The following is a 14,138-nucleotide window of genomic DNA, read 5'->3' on the forward strand; positions in this document are numbered from 1 at the left end:
TAAGACCAAGAGAGCTGAGAGAACAAAAAGGGTCTTTGATTTTAGCTTAATTATTGGATTTATTATTTAGAGAACACCCCGAGACACCCATTAGTTTTAAGGTGCATTTTTAGGGATGGATTTTGTCATATACGTGTGAGTAGGAGATAGCTAAAGGGCCTGAGTAGTTGTAATAAAACATCTGACCAGGTGGCGGCGGAGTGCGCTGACATCACTTCCGGAGCTGGTCCCTTTGCTGACGTGATTTCCGAAGCCAGCCCCTTTGCTGACGTCATTGCCAAAGCTGGCCCCTTTGCTGATGTCACTGCCGAAGCCGGCCCCTTTGCTGACGTCACTGCCGAAGCCGGCCCCTTTGCTTACATCACTTCTGGTTCCTTCCCTCTTGATGACGTCAGTTCCTCTACGGGCCTTTAAAGGTTCCATCTTGGTTTATTGTGATCAGTTCTGTTTTGGACTCTGTTCTATGCACATCGTGCTTCATAAACTTAACTTTTGCTGTCAGGAAAACAATATACGGGTGGCTGCCCCAAATCTTTATGATGTCTGTGTTGCGTTATTATCACAATTTATTTATTGATTGATTTGTGGAATTCACTACTTTGCAAACTTTTTGCACTTTTAATTCTCCAGATTTTAGTAAACTGATTTCAAAGTCTGCTCACTTGCCCTGGTCCATCCTTAACTCATGACTATTGATGTCCAGGATAAGGGCATCACATCTTGGGCTTTCTCCCAACTCCCAAAAATATGCCTGACATATTAATTGATGACTCTTATTGATTCCATTGCAAGTAAATAACAACATTTATTTATATAGCAAATTTTCATACAAATGATTTAGCTCAACATGCTTTACAGGATCAAGAAAGAAAAATATAAAAATATAAAAAATTAAATTAGACAATACTAATTAACATAGAATAAAAATAAGGTCCAATGGCCAGGGAGGACAGAAGAAACAAAAACAACTCCAGGCGGCTGGAGAAAAAAATAAAATCTGCAGGGGTTCTGACGCCATGAGACCCACTCAGCCCCCTCTAGGCATTCTACCTAACATCAATGACCTCACAATCAGTCCTCATTGTATTCAGAGTTCACATGGAAGAATTGATGATGATGGTCATGTGGACCTCTGGCCTTTAATCCATCAATGTAGGAACATCACGGTGTTTTGATCACCACCACAGAAAACCGGAAAAAGAACAGAAGACAAAGTAGGGGTGAGTACGGATATCGGAGCTATGATAAAAATAATTCAATGCAGAATATTAGGGTTACACTAAAATGAAGCTATGAGAAAGCCCTGTTAAGGTAATGTGTTTTCAGTAGTCTTTTAAAGTGCTCCACTGTAATAGCCTGTCAAATTTCTATCGGTCAGCTATTCCAGATTTTAGGTGCATAACAGCAGAAGGCCGCCTGCCTTACCACTTCTTTTAAATTTAGCTCTTGGAATTCTAAGCAGACCCTCATTTGAAGATCTAAGGTTACGACTTGGAGTGTAAGGTGTCAGACATTCTGAAATATAAGACTGAGTGAGATGATTTAAGGCTTTGTAAACCATCGGCAGTATTTTAAAGTTAATTCTAAATGGCACAGGTAACCAGTGTAGTGACATCAGAACTGGGGTGATGTGCTCAGATTTTCTTTTCCTGTTTAAGATTCTGGCTGGAATTCTGGGAGGCACCCAAGCAAAGGTATAAAGGTAGTTCTGAGTTCTCCAAGTTTGTGGATAGAAAAGTTACTTTTACAACTCTTAACCCTTAAAATGCTGTAACCAGCTCTAGTCGGTTCCCAATGCAATTTGCCAGCACGCCAGAGCTGATCAGTCTGTCTCGTATATTCATTGAGCAGCCAGCTCATGACCACTGGTGCCCCCTAATGAATCAGCATCACTGTCCCTGGGATTCAGCCGCTGCACTAGACTGGCTGTAGTGTTATGGGTCCACAGCTCTCCAGCAAAGGCCAGTTTGGTTTTAAATAAATAATCGCCGCGCTCGCGGCTTAGTGAGGGGGCGTGGTAGCTGTAGCGAGCCGCAGGGCGATCTGCAGTGTGGGCGTTTCTCGCCTAAGTGCACAGGTGAGAGACTGCCCACATCCGTGATTGTTCCTGTGGCTAATGGGCTGCAGCTGCTATATATAGAGAAGCGCGAGCCAGTTAAGGAGGGGAAGAGCAAAGAGAAGTAAAAGGAAGGAAAGAGAGAATGGGAGGTAGCAGGAAGTAGGTGGAGAAAGCCGGTATGAGGAAGGAGAGTGAGCGAGCGAGAGCAGGCTCGTATTAGAGAAAGCAGGCAGCTGGGAAGAGAGCCCACGAGGGGAGTGTATGGCCGACACTCAGTGGGGCTGAGAAAGCGGTCGCTCCAGCTGAGCGACTAAGTAGCTGGAGTGACCAGTAGAGGAATCGACTTGACCGTAGAAGGCAGCGGGAGTTGATGAGGCTTTGGACTGGTGTAGCCTCAGTGTGAGCGCCTTGGCCGCTGAGGAAATATCCTAAGTCTTGGTCCAGTTGGGAGCCCAACGAAGCCAAGGAACGGAGGGCTACCGGACTAGGTTGAAGGGCAGCTGATCTTGCAGGTAGGCGACTCTCCTGTAGAGCAGACCAGATGGGCATAGCAGGGGAGCCGCCATGGAAGCAGAAGATACCGGGCTTGTGGTTTTAACATTACTTCCTGTGACATTTTACCTCGTGGGTTTTTAGAAGAGTTTTTCTAATTATTGATTTTAACCTTCACGCTTCATTTTATGGATTATTTATTTAATGAAGACATTTGAATGAACTGCACAGCACTTTATTAGAACACTGATTGTTTTGATTGTTCTTTGAATAAAAGCACTTTGCACATTTAATACATCATCCCCTTGCTCAATTGTTTATTGCCTCACTGTCTAGCTCATTGGTGACATTACTGACGGTGTTGGGTTCAAGAGCTCCCTAACTGGAGATGGGAGCATGTTGCAGAACCCGCATCGTCACACTGGCCTGAGAGCTTCAAAGTTGACCTCTGTGTGCTTACGTGCAGCCAATTCAAGCGCAGTTGGCTTGTGATTTACTGAATTTCATCAATGGCGTCAGTTGCACCTTGCACATTGTGGACACTAGAGGGTGTTGCTGTCCCTTGAAACCCAACAGACAGATGCTCTGGACAGAAGTTTAAAAGCACTAAGCAGATTTTTAATCTTTTTTCTCAATATAGTGCCTCCAAAGCACCACATCCACCAAACACACCACAAATCAATACAATAATTCTCCTCCTCTCCTCCCAGAAGCTCTGTCACACTCCGTCCCAAATCCGGCTTGCTTGCTGGGTCTTCTCCAGTCCTTTATATAGTCCTTGACCCGGAAGTGCTTCTCCTCTTCTGTTCACGTGACTTGTCAGCACTTCCAGCGTCAAATGGAGAATTACATTTACAACGAAAGATTAAAAGAGCTGAGCCTTTACACTTTAATCAAATGGAGATTAAAAGGTGATATGATTGAAGTGTTTAAAATTATGAAGGGAATTAGACCAGTAGATCGAGACGGTGACTTTAAAATGAGTTCATCAAGAACACGGGGACACAGTTGGAAACTTGTTAAGGGTAAATTTCAGACAAACATTAGGATGTTTTTCTTTACACAGAGAACCACAGACACATAACAAAGTTATTTGGAAGAATTAGGTGGATAGGACTGGTGGACTATGTTGGGTGGAATGACCTGATCTTGTCAAGATTGTTCTAATGTTCTTATGTTCTAGTATTAAACAAATAAAGAAAAAAATATTAAAGAGCTAACGGATACTCAAAAACCCTCCCCAATAACCCCAGTGGCAATTAACTAATGCAGAACAAAACCTGGCAAAAGATCGACAAGTCCAAACACAATCCAAATCGAAATGGTGATACAGATTCAAGGTGATAAATGAACGGCTTTCAGTATAATACACTATATCTATATGGACAAAAGTGACTGTTACACCAACATGGACTTTAATGACATTGCAATTAATACCATAGAATTTAATATGGAATTGCTGTTGTTTCTCTTTTTCCAGCTATAACAGCTTCACTCAAGATTTTCAAGTGTTTCTGTGGGAATTTGTGCCCATTCATTCTGTAGAGCGTTTATGAGGTTAAGCACTGATGATGGACGAGAAGACCTGACTGGCAATCTCCATTCTGGTTCATTCTAATGGTTTTCGATGGGGTGTGGGCCAGTCATGTTCTTTCACACCAAACTCATCCCACCATGTCTTTATGAACCTTACTTTACGCACTGGGGCACAGTCATGCTGGAATAGAAAAGGACTTTCCTCAAACTGTTTCCACAAAGTTGGAAGCATAGTGTTGTCCAAAATGTGCTGAAACATTAAGGTTGTCCTTCACTGGAAGTAAGAGGCCGAACCCAAACCCTGAAAAACAGTCCCACGCTATTGTCCTTCCTCCTCCACCAAACTTCACAGTTGGCACAATGCAATCAGGCAGGTAACCCAGACTCTCCCATCTGACTGCCAACCAGAGAAGTGTGATTCATCACTTCATAGGACATGTTTCCACTACTCCACAACCCAGTGGCTGTGTGTTTTACACCACTCAATCCAACGCTTGGCATTGGACTTGGTGATGTGAGACTAGCATGCAGCTCCATGGCCATGGAAACCTCCCAGCGCACAGTTTTTGTGCTTACATTAATCCATCCGTCCATCCATCCATTTTCCAACCCGCTGAATCCGAACACAGGGTCACGGGGGTCTGCTGGAGCCAATCCCAGCCAACACAGGGCACAAGGCAGGAATCAATCCCGGGCAGGATGCCAACCCACCGCAGGACACACACAAACACACCCACACAAATAGCACACACTAGGGCCAATTTAGAATCGCCAATCCACCTAACCAGCATGTCTTTGGACTGTGGGAGGAAACCGGAGTACCCGGAGGAAACCCACACAGACACGGGGAGAACATGCATTAATGCCAGTGGAAATTTGGAACTATGGAATCCGTAGAGCATTGTCAACTTCTACCCACCATGCACCATAGCAATCGTGGCTAAGTTTCTGTTGTCGGTGAAACACTTCCACTTTGCAATAATACCACTTACATTTGACGGTGGAATATCCAGCAGGGATGAAGTTTCACAAACCGTCATATTGCAAAGGTGGCATCCTATCACAGTACCATGCTTGAAGTCACCGAGCTCTTCAGAACGACCCATTTTGTTTCACAGATGTTTGTAAATGGAGGCTGCATGGCTGGTTGCTGGCTTTTATGCATCTGTGGCAACGGGTCTGATTGAAACATCTGAATTCAATAATTAAGAGGTGGGTCCTGAGAAGAATATTTAGAATTAAGGTGCTTCAGCTTTTCCAAATAATAAAAGTATGGTGCTAATAGAACTATAAGAAGTGCAACACTTATGTATTGAACAAGGATGTGCTAAGCTAATTGAACAAATGTAATCTGATGCAGATACTAAAGCTGTAAGAATATAATTTCTTTATAACTAATGTAATGTACTGAACTAACCTTTATGTAACCCTTGATATTTTATTAGCAATGTGCATGCAAAAAAAAAAGGAAGTGAACATTGTCTAAAACCACTGAGTTGCATACACCCTATAACTGTTAGGATAAAACTTGCTGTAACTGGACTTATGTACGTGCAAGCTAGCAGAAGTGTATTTCCTAAAACTGTAAAAATGCTGACCACTCTTTATCTGTAAAAAACACTGTGTTTTCTGTGGACAGGGGCTACAGCAATCCATGTAATAACCTCAAGATGAACTGCTATGTTTTTTTTTATTCTTGTCAATGAACTTGAGTATTTCAAGGAAGTCTCTCTTTCCTGCTGGCAGGCTAGCTGCCTGTAGCAACTTGAGCAAGCAGGTGCTGCAAGCTTCTCACCAAGAATAAAAGAAAGTGCTTTTAACTTTTTATTGGTGTCTGCCTTCTGTTGTTCTCAACTTCAGCAACTACAGTCCCAATACTTTTGTCCATATAGGGTAGGTAAAGTTTTGTCCTATCGAGGTGGGGTATAGGTGTAGAAGCCAGGCGCTCCACAAACAAAGACATTTACTGACCAGACTACACAAACATCAGGCACAGGACAAAAGCACAAATCACTGAAACTGTAATCCTCAGGAAACTGTAGTAATCTGATATTGGAATAAAGAGTTGAGTCGCAAAAGATGGACAATTGAGCTTCTCCTGGCACACCTTTAAGGTCCACGTCATACTTTATATCCCCCAGCAACCCCAGCAGCAACAACCAAGGCTGGCTAATGGCAAAGAACTACCAGGGTTGCTTTTATCAAGGCCAAAACTGAATGAAACACACAAGGATATTTAGTGAAAGGTAGAGTTTTGTTATCCATAGACTGGATAAGGAAACGGACACCTGGCCGTCATTTTATCCTGTCATGTCGATTATGAACAGGTCATGGCCTCTGAGGCCACATCCCTAGAAATGGGGGGATGCTGACCTAGCTGACAGGAACTCAAAATGGTGGCAATTAAGGACCAGAATACAGAAACAGAATCCTCAACCTAAAAAACCTCCAATTCAGGTACATGATAATAATATATAACACTGCACAACAAAGTTTTTGCTTCTTGAACGCTGATGGGTGTTTCTTATAGATTTTTGGGTGCTGATCACTAATATCATATCACGTACCGTTTCAGAGAAATCTTGAGTTTTGTCATGATTTTTTCTTATATTTGTATTGCTCCCGTAAGTGACTTATCAACAACGGTTTGTGCAGCCTGGGCACGTCCATCCATGGAATCAGGTCAGGTTGGAAGCTGTTCTGTGGAAGTTGACATCCTGGGCAGGTCTGAATGAGCCTGACGCTGTCTCAGCATGCTATAAAGGTGGCTTGCATACACCGATCCTGCTCATTTGATTAATATAGATAGTCAGTGTGTATGTATAGTATCAGTATAGTAAACTATAGTATCTGTAGCAAAATAACAGCAAGTAAGCTTGATGCTATAGACATTTTGGTGTCGGGCGATATGTCTCGTCAATGTCATAACAGCCACGATGCATTCTGCTATATCTGTGACCAGGGCCGGATTAAGACAAAATCTGGAGAAGGCATTGGTGCATGTGCATTCGACACTCCCCGTACATGCTCACTCAAACCGACCAAGGAGCCTTAATTGCTTGCGACGCAACTAGACAGCCTTTATTGAACATGAATAATAATAACGACATAGTATCGTAACAACTCGAGATTAACATCAAACTATGTAACATCAACATTCAATAGCAATTGTCTGAAAAGTGCACTTAATGCAGAAAAGGCTAAACCAGATCAACTTAACCTAGGCATTGGACACCATCATGCACAGATAGATGCGCAACCCAATCTCGACATTTGGAAATGTCTGAGAACGATTCAATGATGACAAAAGCCTGTGCATGATAAGCTCTGCTGATTCGTTCACAGTCACCGGTTTTTAGTGCGCATAAATGCAGCAAACTGTATCAGCTCAGCCACCAGTGTGCCTTCCAAGTCATCTGGATACAAGGAAACAAGATTCTTAGCTTTGTCCTCAATCTGCTCAATGCTTAATGACGTTAGCTCCGAGAGGAATCCGAATGTCAAATTTCATTCTAAGAATTATTTTGAGGTTAATATAGCAAAGGAAAACTGTTCAGCTTCTGGAAAATTCTCGTCTGTTTTCCTCTGGGCCCATTTCAGGAATGGGCCTAATGCTGCAGCATCAAAAGCACCCACCTTAATCTGGCCATGTCTATGACGAATATACACTTGCACCTCAGAGACGTTGGATGACTGCTCTTGTGAAGAAAGCTTATCATCTGTATTTCGGCTGGTGGTCAAGACAAGGAATGGGCACCTCACATTTGCTGTGTGACATGTGCTGTCAGTCTGAGAGCCTGGCTCAGAGGCACTCGAAGGACAATGTTGTTTGCTGTTCTGATGATATGGCGAGAACAGAAAGACCATGTGACAGACTGTTACTTCTGTTTGACTAATGTGTCTGGTTTCTCTGCCAAAAACAAGAACTCAATTGAATATCCTAATCTGCCTTCAGCAATGAGACCCGTGCCACATGACGACAGTCTTCGAATTCTGAAACCACCAGACTACTGGACCTTGACAGTGACATTGACCCGGATTTTGAACCGTGCTCACCAGGGGCCTCATGTATAACGCCGTGCGTAGAACTCACACTATAACATGGCGTAAGCACAAAAGCGGGATTGTGCGTACGCACAGAAAAATCCAGATGCAGGAATCTGTGCGCACGCAAAATTTCACGTTCTTCCACTACATAAATCCCGATTTGCGTGAAAAGTAACGCACGTGCACGCGCCTTCTGTCCCGCCCCAACTCCTCCCAGAATTACGCCTCTTTGAATATACAAATCAATATAAATAGCCTTCTGTGAAAAGACAATGGGAAAAGCACGGGAGAAAATATAAGAATTTCAGCGAATACCAAGTGGAGGCAATGGAAAAACGTACTATTTGTTGGTTTAAACAGTGGTATAATCAACAAAAGGAAGCTGATCGAGTGACAGAGTGTCGGAGAAACTCGAAGGCTCAACTTCACAAAGTCGCACAGTGCCTGAAATAAAAAAGAAATCACATATCAAAGTCACCGTGAAAAAGCGAGTTGTAGCCCACCGTCTGAGTGTCATATGAAAGCTTATTAGGGTACAGACAAAAAAAAGGCACACAGTGGGGGAAAAAGCACGAAATGTCAACTTTAATCTCGAAATTTCCACTTTAATCACGTAGTTTATTTTGCCATTAAAGTAGAACATCATAAACTTCATCTTAAAATCGTTTAATTTACTAGTTTCTCAAATCCTATTGTAACTAAAGTGGCATGTTAAATGCTTTGTTCTGTATTTGATCTTCTATGTGCTCTATGTGTATGAATCACTACCTGCTTTTTAAACGGGCTTTCTCTTTCTCTGACAGGACACATGATCCATTACATTCTTGATATTACAGCTCTCTGAATAATTAAAATACTGAGATGTATACGTGATATCTTTTTCATGATGATAGGAATGAAAGCATGTTATTAAACATGGGAACACGGTGGCGCAGTGCTTGTTCATGTCTCACGCAAGAGGCTTGCTGCGCCATGCGCGACCTTCAATTAAATAATTTATCACAGCAGTACTGTCTCTTTCAAACGTACTAACCTCCAATTCCTGTCCTTACTTTTCTTTCTCCAAAAAGTCAATCGCCACACAATAAGCTATGTAATAGACGTGAAGCCATCTGTAAGCTTAGAACTTCGATTCTTCAAAACTTTTAAGGAACATTGAAATATCTTAGTAGTACGTGTTTAATTATTCTATCCGTCTATCTTTCCAGTGTCGCGTCAGCACCAGCAAGAATAAAGCGCAAGGCAGGAACAATTACTGAACTAGCTAGCGCTGCGGCACCGTGTCCTCACATGTTTAATTATTAATAATACAGATTATTTAAATGAAGTTAAAGTTTTATCTGTATAATATAATCAACATGTTTTGCTGCATTTCGTCTTAGAAATGAATACCGTCATCACATGTAAATACGCGCTTTATAAAGTGGCGCAGGTTGTGCAATATTATAACTGTAGTGCAAGTTTACAGTGGGGTAATTGTACTTATAAGTCCAAACATTTCTACAAGGAGCACTTGATGGACTGATTTAGTGTGTTTAGACTTCTTGGGATGAAACTGTTTCTAAACTGCGAAGTCCGTACAGGGACTAAAGCGTTTGCTGTGGCTCAGGCAGCATCTGCTTCATGCTGTATACCGATATTTCTCTTTCCAATCAGCTGCTGCTGTGATTTCCCACTCAGATACAGTGATATAAATACTCCGAGTGGTGCAGTGAGAGTAATGTGGAAAAAGATGATCTGCTGTGGCAACCCTTAACGGGATCAGCTGAAAGAAGATGCAGTGAGCGTAACAAAGCTAAAGCAGTTATGGTATTTGGAATACTATGGCTATTCCCTGGACCATTATATTGCTACAGGTTAATTACAATCAGATGCATTACACTAATAAACAATATGCAGTTAATTTCAGTGTATTTATAAAGCCGCGCCAGGAATGTGGGTCTAAGAAAGAAAGGGTAACTATACAGGAACAGTAGCACTGCTTTGACGCTGGGTGCTGCCAGTCTGCAAAACCGGGCGGATAAATTGCGTACGGCAAGGAATGAGTTACCGTGGAAATGTGCGTGGCTTTACGCCAAGTTTAGGTTTTATACATCGCGATTTGAGCGTGGAAAGGTTCGTACGCAACATTTCTGTGCGTACGCACCGTTTATACATGAGGCCCCAGGCGATCCACATCTGATAACACAGTCCGAATTGAACGATTTGGTCAGAGATTTGGGTCTGTCTTAAGCAAAAGCCGAGCTGCTGGATTCAAGACTGCAGGAGTGGTGTTTGCTGCTGCGTAGTGTGACAAGTGGTTTGAAGATCTGGTAGTTGGGCCGGAAAAAATTGCCGGAAAGCCTTCAAAGACATTGTTGACAATTTTCTGGGCAATTACAGAGCCCCCAACTCCATTCAGCTGGTATACAAACTTCTCAAAGCATACAAGACAATGAAGTGCAACATGTCACTCAAGATTCATTTCCTCCTCTCACACTTGGACTTCTTCCCCGCAAATCTTGGTTGTATCAGTGATGAACACGGTGAAAGGTTCCACCAGGACATTGCTACGATGGAGAGACGATACCAGGGCAACTGGAATCTGTCAATGCTTGCTGACTACTGTTGGACCCTGCAATGTGATGCACCAGACATTGAATACAAAAGAAAATCAGGAGCAAAACACTTTAAATTCTGTTGAATTTAATAGCTTATGCGAAACATAAACGTGACTAAATATGTTATTGTCAGTAAACATATCAATATCTGTTTCTCAGAGTTCCTACGTGATACAGTAAAACCAAAACTTTGTGCATACCCAGTAGGTACCTGTCACAATCAGCAAAAAACTTTTCAGGAAGCAAGACTTTTCAAAAAAATTGTGCAGTGTAATCAACAACAAAACCAAATCATGACCACAGAAAAATGAGCAGATTACCAGAAGCAGTTTGGAGAAGGCTAATTATTCTTATTCTTGTGGCAGAAGGCTGGGACGCCTGGAGAACGGAAGGGCCTGGAGAAAGGCAATAGATAGATAGATAGATAGATAGATAGATAGATAGATAGATAGATAGATAGATAGATAGATAGATAGATAGATAGATAGATAGATAGATAGATAGATAGATAGATAGATAGATAGATAGATAGAATCTATCTATCTATCTATCTATCTATCTATCTATCTATCTATCTATCTATCTATCTATCTATCTATCTATCTATCTATCTATCTATCTATCTATCTATCTATCTATCTCCCCCGAGGATGCAAGAGGGCAGCCCCCCTACATTACATCGGGGTCACAGGCTTAGAGCAGCTTCTGTAGCAGTCACATCATCAGTAAACACCAGTGACTGTGCTCCATTGGCAGCCATGCATGATCAGGCCATAACACAGCCTCCATAATGTTTCACTGATGACGTGGTATTCATCAGATCATGAGCCGTTTCTTCTCTTCTCCATACTCTTCTCTTTCCAATATTCTGGTACATATTGATCTTAGTTTCCTTTGTCCAAAGAAAATTGTTCCAGAACTGGACAGGCTTTTCAAAAATGTTTTCTGGCAAAGTCTAATCTGTCCTTCCAATGCTTTAGTCTTACCAGTGGTTTGCACCTTGTGTTAAACCCTCTGCCTTTACATTCCTGAAGTCTTCTCTTGATTGTAGACTTTGCCAATGGTAGGTCTACCTACCTTGGTTTGGCTGAATGTTGTCATGGGGTTCTTCTTCACCTAGGACAGAATTCTGCGATCTTCCAGCACAGTTGTCCTTTGTGGTTTTCCAGACCTTCTGGTGTTGCTGACTTCACCAGTGTGTTCCTTCTCATTAAGAATCTACCAAATGGTTGATTTGACCACTCCTGGTGGGTCTGCTCTCTCTCAAAGGGGTTTGTTTGGTTTTCTCAGCCTAATGATGGCCTGTTTTTACTTGCATGGACAGCTCTTTGGACCTCATATTGAGAGTTCACAGTATTAGACCCTCTAATAAAATGTAATATTATTATTATTATTATTACCAGTAACGACACACTGCATGTTACACTTGACTGAGAGCGTTCTAGCTATTCTCACACGATCAGCGTCTCTTTGTCGTCGCTGGATGCCATTTTGTTCTGTCTCAGTTGCCTTTGCAATTCTGACACGTTTGACCACTGATTGCCGACATCGATTAGCCTCTTCCTCAGTGTCATTTGCTCTTGTGTCGGCCTGTCTTTGTTGTATGGTCTGTTCTTTGCTCTCATTTGCCTGAACAATTCTCTTTCGCTCTGCGTCAGCCTGTCATAAATGCTGAGTGAGCTCTTTATAGTTTTCCTCCTCTTTCTCTGTATGTTTAGCATTCGTTTGCTCAGAGGTTGATACGCTTGCTGCTTCCTGAGCAGCTCTTCTTTTCTCCACTGTCGTAAAGATTATACAGAGACATCATGAAGGTTTGGGGCAGCCACCCGTATATTATGTCCTGGCTGCAATAAGGTTGACATTTGCACAGATCTTTACAGGTTGGAGTCATAACTGAACTGACTCATGCCAGCAAAGATGGCATCTTTATATGTCGGCACCAGAAGTGACGTCATCAGAGGTGCCGGAATGAGAAGTGATGTCATTGAAGGCACCAGAGCCAGGAGTGACATCATCAAATGCGCCTGAGCCGGAAGTAATGTCATCGAAGGCACCAGAGCTGGAAATGAGGAGATCTAAGGCACCAGAACTGGGTGGCATTTCCCGAGAATGTTCTGCAAGGGAAAGACAAAGACAGTCAGTGCACCCCATCGCCCCCTGGTCAGGTGTGGAATTACTGGCCCTTTAGTTGTCTCCTACTCACACATGTGTGACACCACCTTAGCGGCCCTCTTCTTCTCTTCCAGCGTCAAGCTCCATAGCTCAGTGGTTAGCGCACTAGCCTTGTAAGCAAGGGGTTGCGAGTTCGATCCTCGCTGGGGCCTTACATTTACAGGTGGAGTGGTGGATCTGAGGCTAGGGATCTGCACTGGCAATCAGAAGGTTGCTGGTTCAAATCCTATAAATGCCAATAGGGACTCTGCTCTGTTGGGCCCTTGAGTAAGGCCCTTAACCCTTGAGTAAGGCCCTTAACCTGCAATTGCTGAACGCTTTGAGTAGTGAGGAAAGCACTATATAAATGCAAAGCAATTATTATTTCATCTGCATCTTTTTGTGTTAAAACTGATTAAGTCAGTGTTTGTGTTGCAATTAGATTGATAGATAGATAGATCTTTATTGTCATTGTCACTTTTACAAAGGAACAACGGAATTGAAGGTGCAATCGACTCAGTGTGAGGAATAAGAGTTAAAAAGACAAAAAGACAAGAAGAGAGAAAATAATAACAAACCGAATAGTAATAAATATACAAATTGCACTTGTTGACTTAAGGTCTATATTGCACATTGGTAGAATAATATGGAGCAGTTTGGAGCAGTTTTATTCTGAGTTACTTAGTACGTTTTCATTAATTTTTCACTTGGGCTGGCACTGAAGTCTTCAATCTGCTTCAAGAATGATTTAAGATATGAAGAGGTAGGGGAAGTGATAGCGAAGGTGGTAGTGAATGAGAACAGTGCCCGAATGCATGCACCACACGGCCACCCTGCTGGCTGCTGCCGAGAGTTGATTCTACAATAAAATAAAATAAAAATAAAATGAGCAATAATTCCAAAACTCTTTGCTTTTAATGTAAAGCTCTAGTGCAGAGTTTCAGTGTAGTATACTGTATGTGTACCAAAACCTTCCTGGGTTGACCTTTGACCTTGGAAGCCAATCATCACCCCAAAAGCGGACAGTAGACGTTACATAGTGTTCCAAATTTCAGGTCAAGTGATCAAACAAGCTACAGGTGATTTAAAATCCTGGACAGACAACGGACAGCCATGGTAGCTTATTATATAAGAAGATTATTATTATTATTATTATTATTATTATTATTATTATTATTATTATTATTATTATTATTATTACCTGCTTAATGAAATGATGAGGCACCTGAGGAACAGCTTTATCAGTCAAATGT

General features: G+C 42.1%; 1 non-coding gene across 1 annotated transcript; it reads left to right on the forward strand.

The window, feature by feature from the left end:
* The first annotated feature begins 12,985 nt into the window (after positions 1–12,985).
* trnat-ugu (transfer RNA threonine (anticodon UGU)) lies at positions 12,986–13,058 on the forward strand. Its single transcript has one exon. It is a non-coding gene; the product is annotated as a tRNA-Thr (tRNA).
* The last annotated feature ends 1,080 nt before the right edge of the window (positions 13,059–14,138 follow it).

This window comes from Erpetoichthys calabaricus, chromosome 1, assembly GCF_900747795.2.
Source record: "Erpetoichthys calabaricus chromosome 1, fErpCal1.3, whole genome shotgun sequence".
NCBI lineage: Eukaryota > Metazoa > Chordata > Cladistia > Polypteriformes > Polypteridae > Erpetoichthys > Erpetoichthys calabaricus.